The following is a 21,085-nucleotide window of genomic DNA, read 5'->3' on the forward strand; positions in this document are numbered from 1 at the left end:
TATCACCATCTCCCAACATTGAGAAAACCGCAGCAAAATACACACCATTTTCTGCAGCAAAAATGCAGGAAATGGTGCTTTTTTTCTGCAGCGGAATATATATACACACACACACACACACACACACACACACACACAAACACACACACACACACTATATACACACACACACACACACACACACACACACACTATATACACTACCGTTCAAAAGTTTGGGGTCACCCAGACAATTTTGTGTTTTCCATGATATATATTTATCAAATGAGTTGCAAAATGACTAGAAAATATAGTCAAGACATTGACAAGGTTAGAAATAATGATTTTTATTTGAAATAATAATTTTCTCCTTCAAACTTTGCTTTCGTCAAAGAATGCTCCATTTGCAGCAATTACAGCATTGCAGACCATTGGCATTCTAGCTGTTAATTTGCTGAGGTAATCGGGAGAAATTTCACCCCATGCTTCCGGAAGCCCCTCCCACAACTTGGATTGGCTTGATGGGCACTTCTTGCGTACCATACGGTCAAGCTGCTCCCACAACAGCTCTATGGGGTTGAGATCTGGTTACTGCGCTGGCCACTCCATTACAGATAGAATACCAGCTGCCTGCTTCTTCCCTAAATAGTTCTTGCATAATTTGGAGGTGTGCATTGTTCTGTTGTAGGATGAAATTGGCTCCAATCAAGCGCTGTCCACAGGGTATGGCATGGCGTTGCAAAATGGAGTGATAGCCTTCCTGATTCAAAATCCATTTTAGCTTGTACAAATCTCCCACTTTACCAGCCCCAAAGCAACCCCAGACCATCACATTACCTCCACCATGCTTGACAGATGGCGTCAGGCACTCTTCCAGCATCTTTTCAGTTGTTCTGCGTCTCACAAATGTTCTTCTGTGTGATCCAAACACCTGAAACTTCCATTCGTCTGTCCATAATACTTTTTTCCAATCTTCCTCTGTCCAATGTCTGTGTGCTTTTGCCCATATTAATCTTTTCCTTTTATTAGCCAGTCTCAGATATGACTTTTTCTTTGCCACTCTGCCCTGAAGGCCAGCATCCCGGAGTCGCCTCTTCACTGTAGACGTTGACGCTGGCGTTTTGCGGGTACTATTTAATGAAGCTGCAAGTTGAGGACCTGTGAGGCGTCTATTTCTCAAACTAGAGACTCTAATGTACTTGTCTTGTTGCTCAGTTGTGCAGTGGGGCCTCCCACTTCTCTTTCTACTCTGGTTAGAGCCTGTGTGTGCTGTCCTCTGAAGGGAGTAGTACACACCGTTGTAGGAAATCTTCAGTTTCTTGGCAATTTCTCGCATGGAATAGCCTTCATTTCTAAGAACAAGAATAGACTATCGAGTTTCACATGAAAGCTGTCTTTTTCTAGCCATTTTGAGAGTTTAATCGAACCCACAAATGTAATGCTCCAGATTCTCAACTAGCTCAAAGGAAGGTCAGTTTTATAGCTCCTCTAAAGAGCAAAACTGTTTACAGCGGTGCTAACATAATTGCACAAGGGTTTTCAAGTGTTTTCTAATCATCCATTAGCCTTCTAACACAGTTAGCAAACACAATGTACCATTAGAACACTGGAGTGATGGTTGCTAGAAATGGGCCTCTATACACCTATGTAGATATTGCATTAAAAACCAGACGTTTGCAGCTAGAATAGTCATTTAGCACATTAACAATGTATAGAGTGTATTTCGGATTAATTTAATGTTATCATTGAAAAAAACTGTGCTTTTCTTTCTAAAATAAGGACATTTCTAAGTGACCCTAAACTTTTGAACGGTAGTGTATATACACACACATGTACACATCACAGACACACATGAGTATGCACATTATACACATATAAAGTACACATTGTAAACACACATGAGTATGCACATTATACACATATAAAGTACACATTGTAAACACACATGAATATGCACATTATACACATATAAAGTAGACATTGTAAATACACATGAGTATGCACATTATACACATATAAAGTATACATTATAAACACACATGCACTTACCTTTTATGCAGGATATTTGTGAAGGGCGTTCAGCACGTTGATGTGGTGGGAGTCTTCTCACAGCGTTTCTCCTGCTCACAGCCCGACACAGAGCCGGCAGACAGTCTCCCCTCCCCCATGTCCCGACTGCTAGCAGCAGGAGGAGAGATGTGTAGAGCAGGGAAGGGGGGTTGGAGGGGGAGTTTCAGCACAGACCACCGCTGCTAAGTAAGACAGAAGCTCACCTCGCCTCATGACAGGTGCGGTCCTGGCACCGGGGCGCCCTAATGATGATCCGCCACTGGCGGCACTTACCTGATAATCTCCATTTTTTCACTAATGATTTAGTTAGTTGTAATTTATAATCATTCTGTCATTGCTGTAAGGACAATCACGTCAATATGCTTTGACTTCATGGTCAGCGTTAGCTGTGCTTGTGTTTATATTTAGCAACTAATCTGAGCCACAGTTTAAAGCATGGGAGAGGAAAAAACAGCACTGAGCCACTGAAGAGATGTGTGTGCTTCAGACTACCTAGGACTTGCTTGGCAGCATGTGTACTTTAGTGACACACTAATATATGAAGGGACCAATTCTGTTAACAACACCATATTAAAGTAGTTTCCCGGAAGTAAAACATTGATGAACTGTCCTTAGGATGGGCCATCAATGTTGCTTGTCCACTTTAATGGGACTGAGTTTAATTTCCAGACACAGCTATACGCTGGAGCGCCATGGTCCCTTCACTCTGCTGATCGGCAGGGTTGAATGATGAGCTATCCTAATGTTTTCCTCCTGGGGTGGTCCAGTGCCACACCAGTTCACAGGCTGTATATGGTATTACTGCTCAGCCCCATTCACTTTATTAGAGCTGAACTGTAGTACCAGACACAACAGATAGACCAGAGTGGCGCTGCTTTTGGGAGAATGCTGCCATGTTTATCTTAGGGTGTGTTCACATCAGCGTCACCCTTCTGTTCATGGGTTCTGTTAGACCGTTCCGTCGGAGCAACCCATGTACGGAAAGCCAAACGGAAACCATAGCTTCTGTTTGCATTACCATTGATTGCAATGGTAATGCTTCTGTTGCAAATGGTTGCCGTTTTTTTCCGTTCCGTAAGGTTACAGTTCTTTTCACGGAAACAATAGCGTAGTCGACTAAGGGACATCTTTTTCGGTAAATCCCTTTATTTTCTAATAGTTTCTTTCAAGAATAAACCTACACTTGATAATGAGTAGCTGACTGAATACTTATATGCAATAAATATCTTGTAAACTTTGGACAGAAGGTCCAAACCCCGGCGAGCATTCTTAATTCATTATGCAGCTTATTTTTAGTACAAGAAATTATTTATTTTGCTAATGCAGACATTACACATTGCAGGCCATAAATTTTAATTGTAGACTTAATCTATGTTAATTACAAGATTTGATTAGAACTCGTTTCCTATAAAACGAGTACATTAATTACAATCAATTTACTTATCAAAAATGAACATGTTTTACAGTACTCAAAACTTCTTAAACTGAAAATCCCCAACATCGTCTGTCGAAGTATTACTTTGAGCTTCCCGGACGATTTTATTCATAGAAATGCTATTTCTGTCTGTGCATTCCCCAGAGAAGGTAAAGATTGGCAATCTTCTACAAAATACTTCTACTGGACTGATGACCTTCCTCCAATTCAGTGTAATAGTGTGCTGCTGTAAACGGCAATTACAAATGTACTCAGTCTATCGCCGCGCTTAACCCTATGGGATGATAAGCATTGTGCATTGCATTTCAATGTTATTCTGAGACACCTGTAGAGCCCAAAGGTTAAATATATGACTTTACTTACTGAATCAGTGAGGAAAAATGTTTAATTTGACATCATATGTGTATGAATTTACAAAAGTCTTTTTTTTATATGCTGATTTTGTTCAGGGGGGCTAGCCCCTTGTTTTGGCAATGGGAATATTCATAAAAAGTTGCATGAACCCTTCACCCAACCAGTATCTGAGCCAACATTGATATAATGTGCTGAGTGATGTAACAATGATCGCTAGTTGAGGACATAGCCCAGTAGAGTCAGGGGTAGGATTCAAATTTTTAACAACAGGTTCTCTCTTTTGCTGACAAATATGACATATGCACCCAAAGGGGAAGGGGTTTCGCGTTTTTTTGTGGTGTATCGCACCAAGGAAGATGATTCTTAAAATCAAATAAAACAATTACAATCTTTCAAATACACTCTATATTAAAGTGGACTCTAAATAAAGAAATTCACTGTCCATAATGTTTAACTGGATTGCCATACTTTGTATATAATTACATAAGCAAACATATCTACCTACCCACACTCATTATATTAATCTCACCCATTAAGTATAGACCTGTATGTGCACATTAAATATCCTGTGCGTGCTCAGCCCATATAGTTAGGCTGTTGACTGTGAGAAGGGTGGAGGACAGTGCGGCATGCACAGTATCTCCCGGCTAATGCACAGAAACAGTGCCAGAACCAAGTTCAGTACATATATACAGCGCCAGAGCAAAGCCAAGTACATAAATACAGAACCAAGCACAGTGCATATATACAGCACCAGAACAAAGCTCAGTACATAAAAACACCACCAAAAAAAAGCTCAGTACATATATACAGCCCCAGAACAAAGCTTATAACATAAATACAGCACTAGAATCAATCTCAGTACATAAATACAACACCAGAACAAAGCTCAGTACATATATACAGCACCAGAACAAAGCACATATATCAGTACATATATACAGCACCAGACCCAAGCGAAGCACAAATACAGCTCAGTAAAGAGATAATTTTGAAATTTAGTTTTTCAGGGCGGTTTTTCATACTGATGACCTATCAACAGTATATAATCGGTGGGAGTCCGACACTCGGACACCACACTGATTAGCTGTTCTGGCTGCCGCCAGCACCGTAAGTTATGCAGTGGTTGGTGTCGGAAGCAGAAGGCTCCGACCACTGTATATCGGCCCTGCTGCAACACTGCAGCTCTGCTCCTATTTAAGTAAATATAATCGAACCCAGAAAAAATCACGACCAAATATTGAAAACAAATAATACAAAAGATATGTTATTAATGAAACATAAAATACATAGACATTCATATAAAAACAACAGGCCAGAACAATAGATATAAAATTAGAATATAACTGACATAGAATGTATACATACACATTTAGATACTGATGATATATGAGGGACCAAGACCGAACCACCACTGCTGACCCGATGCGCGTTTCACCGAGGCTTCGTCAGGGGGTGGTGTCTTACACACAGACATCCCCTTAAATACCTCCTCCTTACTATACCCAAGTGTTGCATAAATAGTATAATTGCTGCATCCTATCAACAATATAAATTGTCACCGTGAATAAAAACTGAAGTGATTGTCAGCTGCCGAGAACACACCCCCATGTAGGTGAAGTCCTATCAGAGACTAATACCAAGACCCATCCGTCGCGTAAGCCACCAATGTCTGGGTCCAGGAGTACCGGGGGAGGCACCAAGTGTCACGCCCTTGTACTCCGGGACACAGCACAAGCAAAGGTGCGCAACAAGTGACGCCACCGTGGGGCGTACATACCTGCTATACACTATGATTCCACGTGGTTTACGTGTACAAGTGTTTCCATCTTTCCCTATAGATTATGATGATGCGTTTACAATGAAATGGGAGGAATCGTGTGGTCTCGGGCGCCAAAAATTTAATGGAGCTTCTTGTAAGCCATAATAATATCTCAATTAAAAATATACAAACAAAATTGGTCCGCTCACCACTCATTCGAAGTAAAGACGCCACATTCCATGATTATTTGGTGCACGGGCAAGAGAGCTACGTCGGGAGTAGGTAGAAATCCAAGGAAAAATTTCTTAGCTATGATTAAGAACTGAAAATTTCGAAACGCGTAGGAATTCTCTCCCGGGATTTTTTAATTTCTTGTTTTCATTTTGACTTAACTAAACAGTTTTGTATTTTTTCACATCATATCGTGTGCTGGAACTCTAAAACAAATTTCCTTGGATAATAATATCTCCCTTGAACAACTGGACAAGGAAATTGAGGAAGTCCAGAGGAGGGTCCAAATGGAATTTTCGAAGGATGAGATCGACCTTCTAAATAAAGAATTGGAGTCCTTCATTGAATGGAAGAATCTGGAACAACCGATTCTCTAAAGGTAATAAATCTTTCATACACTGTTTTAACATCTATCCAACTTGAAGTTCTCCAATTAGGTTTGACTTTCTCACCTGTTGCTAAATTTGACAGGTTTTTCTACAGTAAAAGACCTACATTTATTTGCACAGAAATGAAATTAAAAAAAAAATGGATGCGAATAAGGACCCAAACTTTTTTTCTGTGACTGAATTGGAACAAGAAGCTATGAATGCTTTACAGGAACAAGAGGAACACTATCAGGGTAGTTATCCTCAACACTTATTACCAAAGTAATCTAAATTCCCTACTTTGAGTATGTTTCCAGAAATTAGTTTATTCGTTAAAGTAGTTACAGAGGAACTGAAGAAAATTCCAAAGCCCTGCTATACACCAAGCCCCAGATCGTGAGGCTAATCTCGTGTCCAACGGGAATTCGCCTAATGACGTCACACACATACATAAGTAGCGTATGGCATAGCATAGCAACAAAGGGGGAGGGACACCAATGCGGTCCGAGTCACTCCAGGACCGAAACGATATAAAATTTAGTATGTATTGGAATTAAGACGGCCTCAAAGGAAAAAATAAGAAAAAAAATATATATATATTTGGGAATGACTATAATAAGTGAAACACTTGTATTCGGTAGGGATCCATGCACATAAAAAAAAGTGAGAACACCACAGCAAATGTGAAGTGCAATAAACGTGCAAAACAGTGCCAAAAAGTGCATAAAAATAGGAGAGAGTCCAATCTAGCAGCTGGTGAGAAAAAATATAATAATAATTAAGAAAAAATAAATAAATATATATATATATATATATACCGCATTCCAAATTATTATGCAAATGATATTTTTCGCTGATTTTCCTAAATAGTCGATGCAAATGACAGTCAGTATAATCTTCAAGCCATCAACCGTTGGAGTATAATGCAAATTTTATTGAATAAATCTCCTAATGATAACAGGTTTTTCTTAGAAGTAAAAAACTCAAAATGCACTGTTTCAAATTATTATGCACAACAGATCAAAACATTTTAAAGGTTGTAAAGAGAACTAAAATGGTAATTTGTTGAATTTGCAGCATCAGGAGGTCATATTTACAGAAATCAAAAGCTCTTTCAATCAAAAAAAACTTAGCAGGCCAAGTTACATGTTAACATAGGACCCCTTCTTTGATATCACCTTCACAATTCTTGCATCCATTGAATTTGTGAGTATTTGGACAGTTTCTGCTTGAATATCTTTGCAGGATGTCAGAATAGCCTCCCAGAGCTTCTGTTTTGTTGTGAACTGCCTCCCACCCTCATAGATATTTTGCTTGAGGATGCTCCAAAGGTTCTCAATAGGGTTGAGGTCAGGGGAACATAGGGGCCACACCATGAGTTTCTCTCCTTTTATGTCCATAGCAGCCAATGACACAGAGGCATTGTTTATATACAAAACAACTCATACAGCACTAGAGATGAGCGAACCGGGACAACCGAACCCGGTTTCGGTCCGAACTTCCGGAAAAGTTCGGTTCACAGCGAATCCGAACTTCACCGGGTTCGGCCGAACCCGTTTTGACCGAACCCGGTCAAAAACATTATACAAATCGGCAGCCACTTATCTCTATCAATCACTGATAGAGAAAAGAGGCTGCTGATTAAAAATAAAATAAAAAGCATTTCATACGTACCCGGTCGTTGTCTTGGTGACGAGTCCCTCTTCTTCTTCCAGTCCGACCTTTTCTGACGGGGCAGCCTGTGATTGGCTGCAGAGGCCTCTGCAGCCTTTGATCGGCTGCAGAGGCCGCGGCAGCCTGTGATTGGCTGCAGCGCTCACATGGGCTGCATCGTCATCAAGGAATGTCGGGCCGGATGTCGAGAGGGACGCGTCACCAAGGCAACGGCCAGGAGACCGGACTGGAGGAAGCAGGGAGTTCCCGGTAAGTATGAACATCAGTTAACTCTTTCAGCACCCTGGACAGTGACTATTTAGGGTATGTGCACACACACTAATTACGTCCGTAATTGACGGACGTATTTTGGCCGCAAGTATCGGACCGAACACAGTGCAGGGAGCCGGGCTCCTAGCATCATAGTTATGTACGATGCTAGGAGTCCCTGCCTCTCTGCAGGACAACTGTCCCGTACTGTAATCATGTTTTCAGTACGGGACAGTAGTTCCACGGAGAGGCAGGGACTCCTAGCATCGTACATAAATATGATGCTAGGAGCCCGGCTCCCTGCACTGTGTTCGGTCCGGTACTTGCGGCCGAAATACGTCCGTCAATTACGGACGTAATTAGTGTGTGTGCACATACCCTTACTGACGTCGCCTAGCAACGCTGCCGTAATGACGGGTGCACACATGTAGCCACCCGTCATTACGGGGCCTCATGCACACGAGTCGACCATAAAAACACCCGTTATCACGGGTCGTAATTACGACCCGAAATAGCGGGCCCATAGACTTCTGTTAGCCACGGGTACCTTCCCGTTTTCTCACGGGAAGGTGCCCGTGCCGTTAAAAAGATAGAACATGTTCTATTTTTTTATTTTACTGGCCGTGCTCGTAATTACGACTCGTAATTACGAGCACGGCCGGCCACGGGCAGCCGGCCGCTTTTGCGAACCGTGCTGTCATTATAATTATAGCAGCACGGCCCGTAAAATAGAAAAATAGAACATGTTCTATTTTTTTAACGGCACGGGCGACTTCACATGAGAAAACGGAAAGGTAGACGTGGGTAACAGAAGTCTATGAGCCCGTTATTGCGGGTCGTAATTACGACCCGCAATAACGGATGTTTTTACGGTCGTGTGCATAATGGGAGCACGGCTCGGAAAAACGAACGGCTGCCCGTGCTCATCTCCTGAAATACTATGTGCTGCCTTAAACTCTGTGGAAAGGTCAGGATCCTGTTTCTTTTAAATGCTGCTAGGGAACCCGCTCGATCCACTATATAAGGCTACGCTACAGTGCAGCATTTAAAAGAAACAGGATCCTGACCTGTCCACAGAGTTTAAGGCAGCACAGAGTATTTCAGGAGATGAGCGTGCAGATTCAGTGCTGCTGTGAACTCTGCTCTTACCATTACGTAGCTCTCAGTCTATTACCTCTCCTCCACTCCTGTCCTCAAGAACACCTTCACATGATTGGCAAGTCACCACGTAATGGTAAGAGCAGAGTTCACAGCAGCACAGAGTATTTCAGGAGATGAGCGTGCGGATCTTGTGCGGGGTGGTGACTTGCCAATCATGTGAAGGTGTTCTTGAGGACAGGAGTGGAGGAGAGGTAACAGACTGAGAGCTACGTAATGGTAAGAGCAGAGTTCACAGCAGCACAGAATATTTCAGGAGAGGAGCGTGCAGATTCTGTGCTGCTGTAAACTCTGCTCTTACCATTACGTAGCTCAGTCTGTTACCTCTCCTCCACTCCTGTCCTCAATAACACCTTCACATGATTGGCAAGTCACCACCCCGCACAAGATCCGCACGCTCATCTCCTGAAATACTCTGTGCTGCTGTGAACTCTGCTCTTACCATTACGTGCTGACTTGCCAATCATGTGAAGGTGTTCTTGAGGACAGGAGTGGAGGAGAGGTAACAGACTGAGAGCTACGTAATGGTAAGAGCAGAGTTCACAGCAGCACTGAATCTGCACGCTCATCTCCTGAAATACTCTGTGCTGCCTTAAACTCTGTGGACAGGTCAGGATCCTGTTTCTTTTAAATGCTGCACTGTAGCGCAGCCTTATATAGTGGATCGAGCGGGTTCCCCAGCAGCATTTAAAAGAAACCGTGTTTGTGTATGTGTGTGTTGTGTATATATGTGTGTTTGGGTATGTGTCTTTGTCTGTTTTTGTTTTTATATGTGTGTTTGTGTATATGTGTGTGTGTGTTTGTGTATATATGGATGTGTTTGTGTATATGTGTTTGTGTATATATGGGTGTATTTGTGTATATGTTTGTGTGTAGATGTTTGTGTGTGTTTTTGTATATGTGTGTGTTTGTGTATATGTGTGTATATGGGTGTGTGTTTATGTGTGTGTGTTTGTGTGTATATATGGGTGTGTTTGTGTATATGTGTTTGTGTATATGTGTGTGTTTGGGTATGTGTGTTTTTGTTTGTATATGTGTTTGTGTATATGTGTTCGGATATGTGTATTTTTGTTTGTATATGTGCGTGTGTTTGTCTGTTTATGTGTGTGTGTATATCTTGTTGTGTTTGTGTATATATGTGTGTGTTTGTGTATGGTTGTTTGTTTGTGTGTGCGTGTATATATGTGTGTAGGTGAGTAGAAGTATTGGTATTGTTCACATTGATAACTGTTTTTTTTTTATGTTGTTGCAGATTTTGATGTACCGATTGGACTACATCTTCGATTCGTTGGACTACTGCGTAGATCTACGTTTTTTAAAATTTTAATAAAATGGTTAACGAGGGTTTTGTTGGGGATTTCTTATTTCAATAAAAAAGAATTGTCTTTGTGTTTTTTTTTAAACTTTATTAGTGCCTAGATAATGGCAGTTGGCTGATTGACAGCATCCATTATTAAGGCGGTACTTAGTGTTAGCCGGTGCAGAGGCTAGCACTAACCACCCATTATTACCCCGGTACCCACCACCACCAGGGGTGCCGGGAAGAGCTTGGTACGATCCAGTACCCTACCATACAGTAGGCTGGTATTATGAGGCTGGGAAGGGCCAAAATCAGTGGACCTTCCCACCCTTGTAATGCTAGGCTGCTGCTGCTGTGTTGTATCGGGCTGGTTATAAAAATGGGGGGGACCCCCACGTCGGTTTTTTTTTTGAATTTAACAAATTTAGCAATAGACGGGTCCCCCACATTTTTAGTAACCAGCCATATACAAGGCCGCAGCAGTCTGGCATTACATGGGTGGGAAGGGCCACTGGTTTTGTCCATTCCCATGCTAATAACACTGTGTTGTATGTGGCTGGTTATGATAAATTGGGTGGAACCCCATGTCTTTTTTAAAAAAATAATAAAAAATAAAATAATAAAAAAAAAATGACGTGGGGTCCCCCCCACTTTTATAACCAGCCAGATACAACACAGCAGCAGCAGCCTAGCATTACAAGGGTGGGAAGGTCCACTGTTTTTGGCCCTTCCCAGCCTCATAATACCAGCCTGCGGCCGCCCCAGAGCCCGACCATTGCAACAGATGGTCGGGTACTGGATCGTACCTGGCTCTTCCCGGCACCCCTGGTGGTGGTGGGTACCGGGGTAATAATGGTGGTTAGTGTTAGCCTCTGCACCGGCTAACACTAAGCCTCGCCTTAGTAATGGATGCTGTCACTCAGACAGCGGCCATTACTAAAGCGGTAGTAATAAAATTTGAAAAGAAAAAGACAAAGATATAGATAAAATATTTTATTGAAATAAAGCACCCCCAACACAACCCTCATTAACCATTTTATTGTAGAAAAAAAACGACATCTAAGTAGTCCTCGAAACCGACGTAGTCCAAACACCAAACCTGTAAAAAAATAAAAATAAATGAAATAAAACCTCGTAGGCTTAGATTCAGTTTAATGTGTGATACTGACTGTTATACCATGTATAGAAGCCTGCCGTGAAGTTGACTTAGATACAGGGCGCCAGCAGACAGTATCATACATGGCCATACATACATATATACAAACAAACATACATACAAGCAAATATACATACATGCAAACATACACACATATATACATGCAAACTATCATACATACATACATACATACATGCATACACACACACACACACACATGAAAACATACATACATACAAACAAACATGCAAAGATACATACATATATACAAGCATGCACATATATATAAACATACATGCAAACATACATGCAAAAATAAAAACATGCAAACATACATACATGACAACATACATACATGCAAACATACATACATACATGCAAACATACATACACATGCAAACATACACACATGCAAACATACACACATGCAAACATATATACATGCAAATATACATACAAACATGCACATGTATACATACATGCCAACATACGTGCAAACATACATGCACATATATACATACATACATGACAACATACATACATGCAAATATATACATGCAAATATACATACACACATGCACATATATACATACATGCCAACATACATGCACATATATACATACATGACAACATACATACATACATACATACATACATCACAACATACATACATGCCAACATACATACATACATACATACATAAATGCAAACATACATACATACATATATATACACACATGCAAATATACATACAAACATGCATACATACATACATACATGCAAACATACATTCATGCAAACATACACACATGCAAACATACATACATGCAAATATACATACAAACATGCACATATATACATACATGCCAACATACATGCCAACATACATACATGCCAAAAAAAAAATAATAATACGTTCATACTTACTTTCCTCCTGTCCGGCCTGCAGCGATGACGTTTCATCCATGTCGCCGCTGCAGCCTGTGATTGGCTGCCGAGGCGGTCACGTGGGATGAAGCGTCATCCTGACGTGCGTGACCGCCACTACAGCCTGTGATTGGCTGCAGCGGCGAAAGGGATGAAACGTCATCGCTGGAGGCCGGACAGGAGGAAAGTAAGTACGAACGTATAATTTTTATTTTTTTATTACATTTAAATTGTATTTTCCGCGCGCCGAGCATGTACTGTCAAGGTTGCTGAAAGCGTTAGTGCAGCCCATTAACTCTATCAGCACCCGAGACAGTAGCATTCTCGGCGCACGTAAGTGACAGGTTCGGTCCGAACTAGTTCTGTCCGAACCGAACTTTTTTGTGAAATTCGGCGAACTAGCCGAACCGAACTTTTGATAAGTTCGCTCATCTCTATACAGCACATGTGGGGCTAGATGCTTACAGTATAGCATTCTACCCTGGTACTGAAAGGAGGCAACTCCTATATATACTGATATACACTAGAGACAAAAAGGAGCATGATAGCCAATAGTAAAAAGAAAAAACTTTATTGGACATATAAAGACATATATAAAGAATAAAAAGGTACAGAGCTGGACATGGAGACTCTGAATAATTTCACTGTAACACAGCTGACAAGAATCTCTCTATGATACAAATGTAGGGCAGTATACAATACATAGAATCGGGTGGATGGACTAAAGAAATCATGAAGCAAGTCGGTTTACATCAACAGTATGAGGCAGCAATATAGTAGCTATGCTCGTAAAGGTAAGTGTCATGAAAACAGGTAGTGTAGGACCTACAAGCAACACAAGCATCTGGCAAGAATACACAGACCATGAGTCATGTGTGAAAAGTAAGTGTGAGGTCTGAAACCTAAGTAAGCCAAAAGTCCACCCACTCATACGATAACTAACCCATAGTAGACGATAACTGAGAGAGTCAGGCTGGTATAAAACGAAACCCCAACGCGCATTTCGCGATGTGCTTCCTCAAGGGGTGTGACACCCCTTGAGGAAGCACATCGCGAAACGCGCGTTGGGGTTTCGTTTTATACCAGCCTGACTCTCTCAGTTATCGTCTACTATGGGTAAGTATGAGGCAGCAATATAGTAGCTATGCTCGTAAAGGTAAGTGTCATGAAAACAGGTAGTGTAGGACCTACAAGCAACACAAGCATCTGGCAAGAATACACAGACCATGAGTCATGTGTGAAAAGTAAGTGTGAGGTCTGAAACCTAAGTAAGCCAAAAGTCCACCCACTCATACGATAACTAACCCATAGTAAACGATAACTGAGAGAGTCAGGCTGGTATAAAACGAAACCCCAACGCGCATCCCCTTGAGGAAGCACATCGCGAAACGCGCGTTGGGGTTTCGTTTTATACCAGCCTGACTCTCTCAGTTATCGTCTACTATGGGTAAGTTATCGTATGAGTGGGTGGACTTTTGGCTTACTTAGGTTTCAGACCTCACACTTACTCTTCACACATGACTCATGGTCTGTGTATTCTTGCCAGATGCTTGTGTTGCTTGTAGGTCCTACACTACCTGTTTTCATGACACTTACCTTTACGAGCATAGCTACTATATTGCTGCCTCATACTGTTGATGTAAACCGACTTGCTTCATGATTTCTTTAGTCCATCCACCCGATTCTATGTATTGTATACTGCCCTACATTTGTATTATAGAGAGATTCTTGTCAGCTGTGTTACAGTGAAATTATTCAGAGCAGGGGCGTAACTAGGAAAGACTGGGCCCCATAGCAAACTTTTGACTGGGGCCCCCCCTCTGCTGGGTATCACACAACCCCCCCCCCCCTTGTAGATAGTGCCTCCCTATAGATTCCACCACACAGCGCCCCACTATAGATAGCACCATACACAGCCCCCTGTAGATAACGCCATACAGACCCCCTGTAGATAACACCATACAGCCCCCTCTGTAGATAACACCATATAAGCCCCCCCCCAAAAAAACAAAAACAGCCTATAGTTTGTCCTACAAAAGACATGCATCCCCTATCCACAGGATAGGGGATACATGTGCGATCGCTGGCATTGATAAGGAGAACGGGGGACCGAAAGTCCCCCGAAGTTCTCCATGACTAACCTCGGACTTCTGGCGTCTGCGCAGTTCAATAAAAATGAAAGGAGCGCTGGTCACGCATGCGCACAAGCGCGACCGGCGCTCCATTCATTTCTACGGAGCTGCCGACACAGACCCCGGAAGTCCGAGGTTTGTCATGGAGAACTTAGGGGGGACTTTCGGTCCCCCGTTCTCCTCATCGCTGGGCGTCCCAGCGATCCCACATGTATCCCCTATCCTGTGGATAGGGGATGCATGTCTTTTGTAGGAACAACCCCTTCAGTGGTGTCGCGCTGTAGCAGCCATAGCGGCTGCTAGCGGAGCCTGCGGCCATGGGAGGGGCCGTGCCGGCGGGTGCCACGGGCCCCCTCATGCTGCAGGCCCCGTAGAAGTCGCTACGGCTGCTATAGCGGTAGTTACGCCACTGCGTATAGGTTTGTACGGTGTAAAACTACAGCTCCCAGCATGGCCGGAACAATGGTAAGGATATGCTGGGAGATGCGGTTTCACAAAAAAAAAATCATACCACCATCATCTCGCTGCAGATCATACAGTGACTACAATACTGATTAGAGGCAGATTAATTTACATTAAGTGACTCACCGGTGACATCTCAGATTCTAGATTTTTTCTTCTCCCTCCGGTTCAGACATCTATGATGGATTTCTCCCGGCCATGACCCATTTCTGCAGTTTTCCGTTTAGATGTCTTCAGCTTCTCAGTTTTAAAACATTTCTGCACCTATAAACAAAGTTAAAATTCTCAACACATCTAAATATAACTGTCTCACACACACACACACACACACCGTGCCCCCTGTAGATAATGCCCACATATGGACTCCAGAGCTGCAAGGTAATAGCGCTAACCACTGAGCCACCGTGCTGCCCTACATATAGCTTCCCCTATAGTTAGTGCTCCACGTATAGCCCACCTCTGTAGATAGTGTCTCACATATAGCTCCCCCTGTATATAGTGTCCCACATATAGCCCACCCCTGTAGACTGTGCACTACATATAGCCACCCTGTTGCTAGTGCCCCACAGGTATCCCACCCCTGTATATAGTGTCCCACACATAGCCCACCCCTATAGAAAGTACCCTAAAAAATAGCTCCCCTATAGATAGTGCTCTACATATAGCCCACCCTTGTATAGTGTCTCACATATACTGCCCCACATATAGACCCCCCTGTAGATAGTGGCCCACATCCCCACATACAGACCTCCCCTGTAGCTAGTGCCCCACATATAGACCCCCCTGTATATAGTGGCCCACATATAGACCCCCCTGTATATAGTGGCCCACATATAGACCCCCCTGTATATAATGGCCCACATATAGAGCCCCCTGTATATAATGGCCCACATATAGAGCCCCCTGTATATAGTGGCCCACACCCCCACATATAGACCCCCCTGTAGCTACTGCCCCACATATAGACCCCCCTATATATGATAGGCCCCACATAAAGACGACCAACGCCCCCCCCCCATTATAGATAATGCCATTCACATTTTTGAAGAAAAAAAATAAATATATTGCCATACTCACATGATCCCGTTCCCACGCTGTTCACTGGCGATGCAGACATTCTCTCTTCTGAGCATGTCTGCAGGAGCTGAACGAGCGTCCTCCAATGACGCTGATTGGCGGGGCAGAATGACTTGCCCCGCCAATCAGCACCTTCCAAGCATGGATGATGTCATCGCGCCGCTAGCCAATCAGTGTCATTGTAAGGCACTGGATGGTCAGGCACGGAACATGCCTGGCCATTCAGTGCTAACACATGTATTTGGCTGCCGCTAGCACTGGGGCCCCCTCCGGTGCTAGCGACACCTACAGGCATGATGAGAGGGCCTGTGTAAGGCTCGGCGGCGCGGGCCCCACAGTAGCGGCGCTACCGCTGTAGCAGCCATAACGGCTGCTAGCGGCGCCACCGGGCATTTGGGTGGGCGTGTCGGCTGGCGGCACGGGCCCCCTCAAGCCACGGGCCCCGTAGCAGCCGCTACTGCTGCTACCGCGGTAGTTACGCCACTGATTCAGAGTCTCCATGTCCAGCTCTGTACCTTTTTATTCTTTATATATGTCTTTATATGTCCAATAAAGTTTTTTCTTTTTACTATTGGCTATCATGCTCCTTTTTGTCTCTAGTGTATATCAGAGGCATTGTTTGCAGCATGAGATGGTGCATTGTCATGCATGAAGATAATTTTCTACGGAAGGCACGGTTCTTCTTTTTGTACCACGGAAGTAAGTGGTCAGTCATAAACTCTACGTACTTTGCAGAGGTCATTTTCACACCGTCAGGGACCCTAAAGGGGCCTACTAGCTCTCTCCCCATGATTCCAGCCCAAAACATGACTCCGCCACCTCCTTGCTGACGTCGCAGCCTTGTTGGGACATGGTGGCCATTCACCAACCATCCACTACTCCATCCATCTGGACCATCCAGGGTTGCACGGCACTCATGAGTAAACTTTGAAAATTAGTCTTCATGTTTTTCTGAGCCCACTGCAACCGTTTCTGCTTGTGAGCATTGTTTAGGGGTGGCCAAATAATAGCTTTATGCACACTTGCAAACCTCTGGAGGATCCTACACCTTGAGGTTTGCGGGACTCCAGAGGCACCTGCGGCTTCAAATACCTGTTTGCTGCTTTGCAATGGCATTTTAGCAGCTGCTCTCCTAATCCTATTAATTTGTCTGGCAGAAACCTTCCTCATTACGCCTTTATCTGAACGAACCTGTTTGTGCTCTGAATCAGCCACAAATCATTTCACAGTACGATGATCACGCCTAAGTTTTCTTGAAATATCCAATGTTTTCATACCTTGTCCAAGGTATTGCACTATTTCACGCTTTTCGGCAGCAGAGAGATCCTTTTTCTTTCCCATATTGCTTGAAACCTGTGACCTGCTTAATAATGTGGAACGTCCTTCATAAGTAGTTTTTCTTTGATTTGGCACACCTGGCAAACTAATTATCACAGGTGTCTGAGATTGATTACAATGATCCAAAGAGCCCTAAGACACAATACCCTCCATGAGTTTCATTGAAAAACTAATAATTAAATGTTTATGACACTTAAATCCAATGTGCATAATAATTTGGAGCACGGGGTATATATGAAATATATGAACATATATTAGTAACATATATATATATTTATATATATATATATATATATATATATGCACTACCGTTCAAAAGTTTGGGGTCACCCAGACAATTTTGTGTTTTCCATGAAAACTCACACTTATATTTATCGAATGAGTTGCAAAATGACTAGGAAATATAGTCAAGACATTGACAAGGTTAGAAATAATGATTTTTATTTCAAATAATAATTTTCTCCTTCAAACTTTGCTTTCGTCGAAGAATGCTCCATTTGCAGCAATTACAGCATTGCAGACCTTTGGCATTCTAGCTGTTAATTTGCTGAGGTAAATCGGGAGAAATTTCACCCCATGCTTCCGGAAGCCCCTCCCACAAGTTGGATTGGCTTGATGGGCACTTCTTGCGTACCATACGGTCAAGCTGCTCCCACAACAGCTCTATGGGGTTGAGATCTAGTGACTGCGCTGGCCACTCCATTACAGATAGAATACCAGCTGCCTGCTTCTTCCCTAAATAGTTCTTGCATAATTTGGAGGTGTGCTTTGGGTCATTGTCCTGTTGTAGGATGAAATTGGCTCCAATCAAGCGCTGTCCACAGGGTATGGCATGGCGTTGCAAAATGGAGTGATAGCCTTCCTTATTCAAAATCCCTTTTACCTTCTACAAATCTCCCATTTTACCAGCACCAAAGCAACCCCAGATCATCACATTACCTCCACCATGCTTGACATATGGCGTCAGCCACTCTTCCAGCATCTTTTCAGTTGTTCTGCGTCTCACAAATGTTCTTCTGTGTGATCCAAACACCTCAAACTTCGATTCGTCTGTCTATAACACTTTTTTTCAATCTTCCTCTGTCCAATATCTGTGTGCTTTTGCCCATATTAATCTTTTCCTTTTATTAGCCAGTCTCAGATATGGCTTTTTCTTTGCCATTCTGCCCTGAAGGCCAGCATCCCGGAGTTGCCTCTTCACTGTAGACGTTGATACTGGCATTTTGCGGGTACTATTTAATGAAGCTGCCAGTTGAGGACCTGTGAGGCGTCTATTTCTCAAACTAGAGACTCTAATGTACTTGTCTTGTTGCTCAGTTGTGCAGCGGGGCCTCCCACTTCTCTTTCTACTCTGGTTAGAGTCTGTTTGTGCTGTCCTCTGAAGGGAGTAGTACACACTGTTGTAGGAAATCTTCAGTTTCTTGGCAATTTCTCGCATGGAATAGCCTTAATTTCTAAGAACAAGAATAGACTATCGAGTTTCACATGAAAGCTCTCTTTTTTCTAGCCATTTTGAGAGTTTAATTGAACCCACAAATGTAATGCTCCAGATTCTCAAGTAGCTCAAAGGTAGGTCAGTTTTATAGCTCCTGTAAACAGCAAAACTGTTTACAGCGGTGCTAACATAAATACACAAGGGTTTTCAAGTGTTTTCTAATCATCCATTAGCCTTCTAACACAGTTAGCAAACACAATGTACCATTAGAACACTGGAGTGATGGTTGCTGGAAATGGGCCTCTATACACCTATGTAGATATTGCATTAAAAACCAGACGTTTGCAGCTAGAATAGTCATTTAGCACATTAACAATTTATAGAGTGTATTTCTGATTAATTTATTGTTATCTTCATTGAAAAAAACTGTGCTTTTCTTGCAAAAATAAGGAAATTTCTAAGTGACCCTAAACTTTTGAACGGTAGTGTATATATAGCCAGAAACAATATGCAATGTTAAATACTTCTTTGTCAAAAAAGACATAAGTATAGTAGGTATACCTTTATTGGCTAACCATAAAATCTCTATATAGCCAATAAAGGTATCATACCTACTATACTTTTTTCTTATTTGACACAGAAGTATTTAACATTGCATATTGTTTCTGGCTAACACTACACTATTTTTTACTGTACTTCAAGAAATATAATGCAAATTATAATAATGATGGAATAATATAATACATGTATAAATATATGTGAAAATTAGTGCAACTGTATAAATATATATGCAAATAAAAGTGTAAAGAATAATAAAAATATATAAAAACCTACTGACAACAGTGAAAAATACTATATGTGTGTTTGTTGCTGCAAGGATTAGCGCAATAAATACATACGCGAAACTGCATTTCAATATAAAAAGAAATAATTTAGGTTTAAGAAGGTACATGTATGTACATATATATATAAGTACAGATATGCCACACATGTGCCTATATATATATATTTGTGTGTGCAATAATAAGTGTAACGTCCATGGCCCGGACCGTCGGGATTACTCACCCCTCGACGGCCGCAGCAATGGTCTGGTGAGCGCTGGCACGCATCTCCTCCCCAGGAGACGCCAGCGCTCACTTCCGCTCCAGTCTGCTGTGTCTCGTAGGGTGTGCGCGCACGCTCGCGCCCGGCCTTAAAGGGCCAGTAAGCACACATGTAAAACATTATTAATTAGCCCATGATCACCCTGGACTATAATAAGGACCCTGCCCCTTTGCTCTTTGCCTGAGCGTTGTTAGTATTCCTCTGTTAGTCTTGCAAATGGTCCCATAGTGTTATCCTGTTCCCGTGCCCTGCTACCTATATCCTGTATCCCGTGTTGTAGTTGTTCATCTGCCCGCTATAGTGTTGAAGTCGAGCTCTGCCACGTCTGCTGAGTTACACCACATCTGGTGTCATCTGTCTCGTATGCATCACCTGCCATCAAGATCCCATCTGTGCCTAGCCGTTGCTACTGTCTGGACTATCACTGGTACCCTTGTGCTTGGACTATATATATTGACTTGGTACACTGTAGTTTGGCTAGCTACTATCCCACTACGGCGGTGCGGCCCAGTGGGTCCATAAACCCACAGATCGTGACAATAAGTATAGAAATAAGGATAGTAAATTCCTACAAAAGACTACAATGCTTAACGGAATAACATTTTCAGATCAGCTTATAAAAAGGACTTTGACACTGTTTTACAAAAACATTCATACAGGAACCAGCAAATAAGGAGACCAAAATTATGAACATTTGGATAAATAGACACAACGAAGCCGTGGATGACGCTGGGAAGAAGTAGATCAATATTGAATCTTGAAGCGGCAGAGTATTGTAAGCATAAATGTATATAAATATATATAATAATTGTTAGATTAACATTATAGGACAAGAGTGCAGAGGAGAAGAAGAAAGCATTAAATGGATGCCACA

Source organism: Rhinoderma darwinii, chromosome 1 (assembly GCF_050947455.1).
Source record: "Rhinoderma darwinii isolate aRhiDar2 chromosome 1, aRhiDar2.hap1, whole genome shotgun sequence".
NCBI lineage: Eukaryota > Metazoa > Chordata > Amphibia > Anura > Rhinodermatidae > Rhinoderma > Rhinoderma darwinii.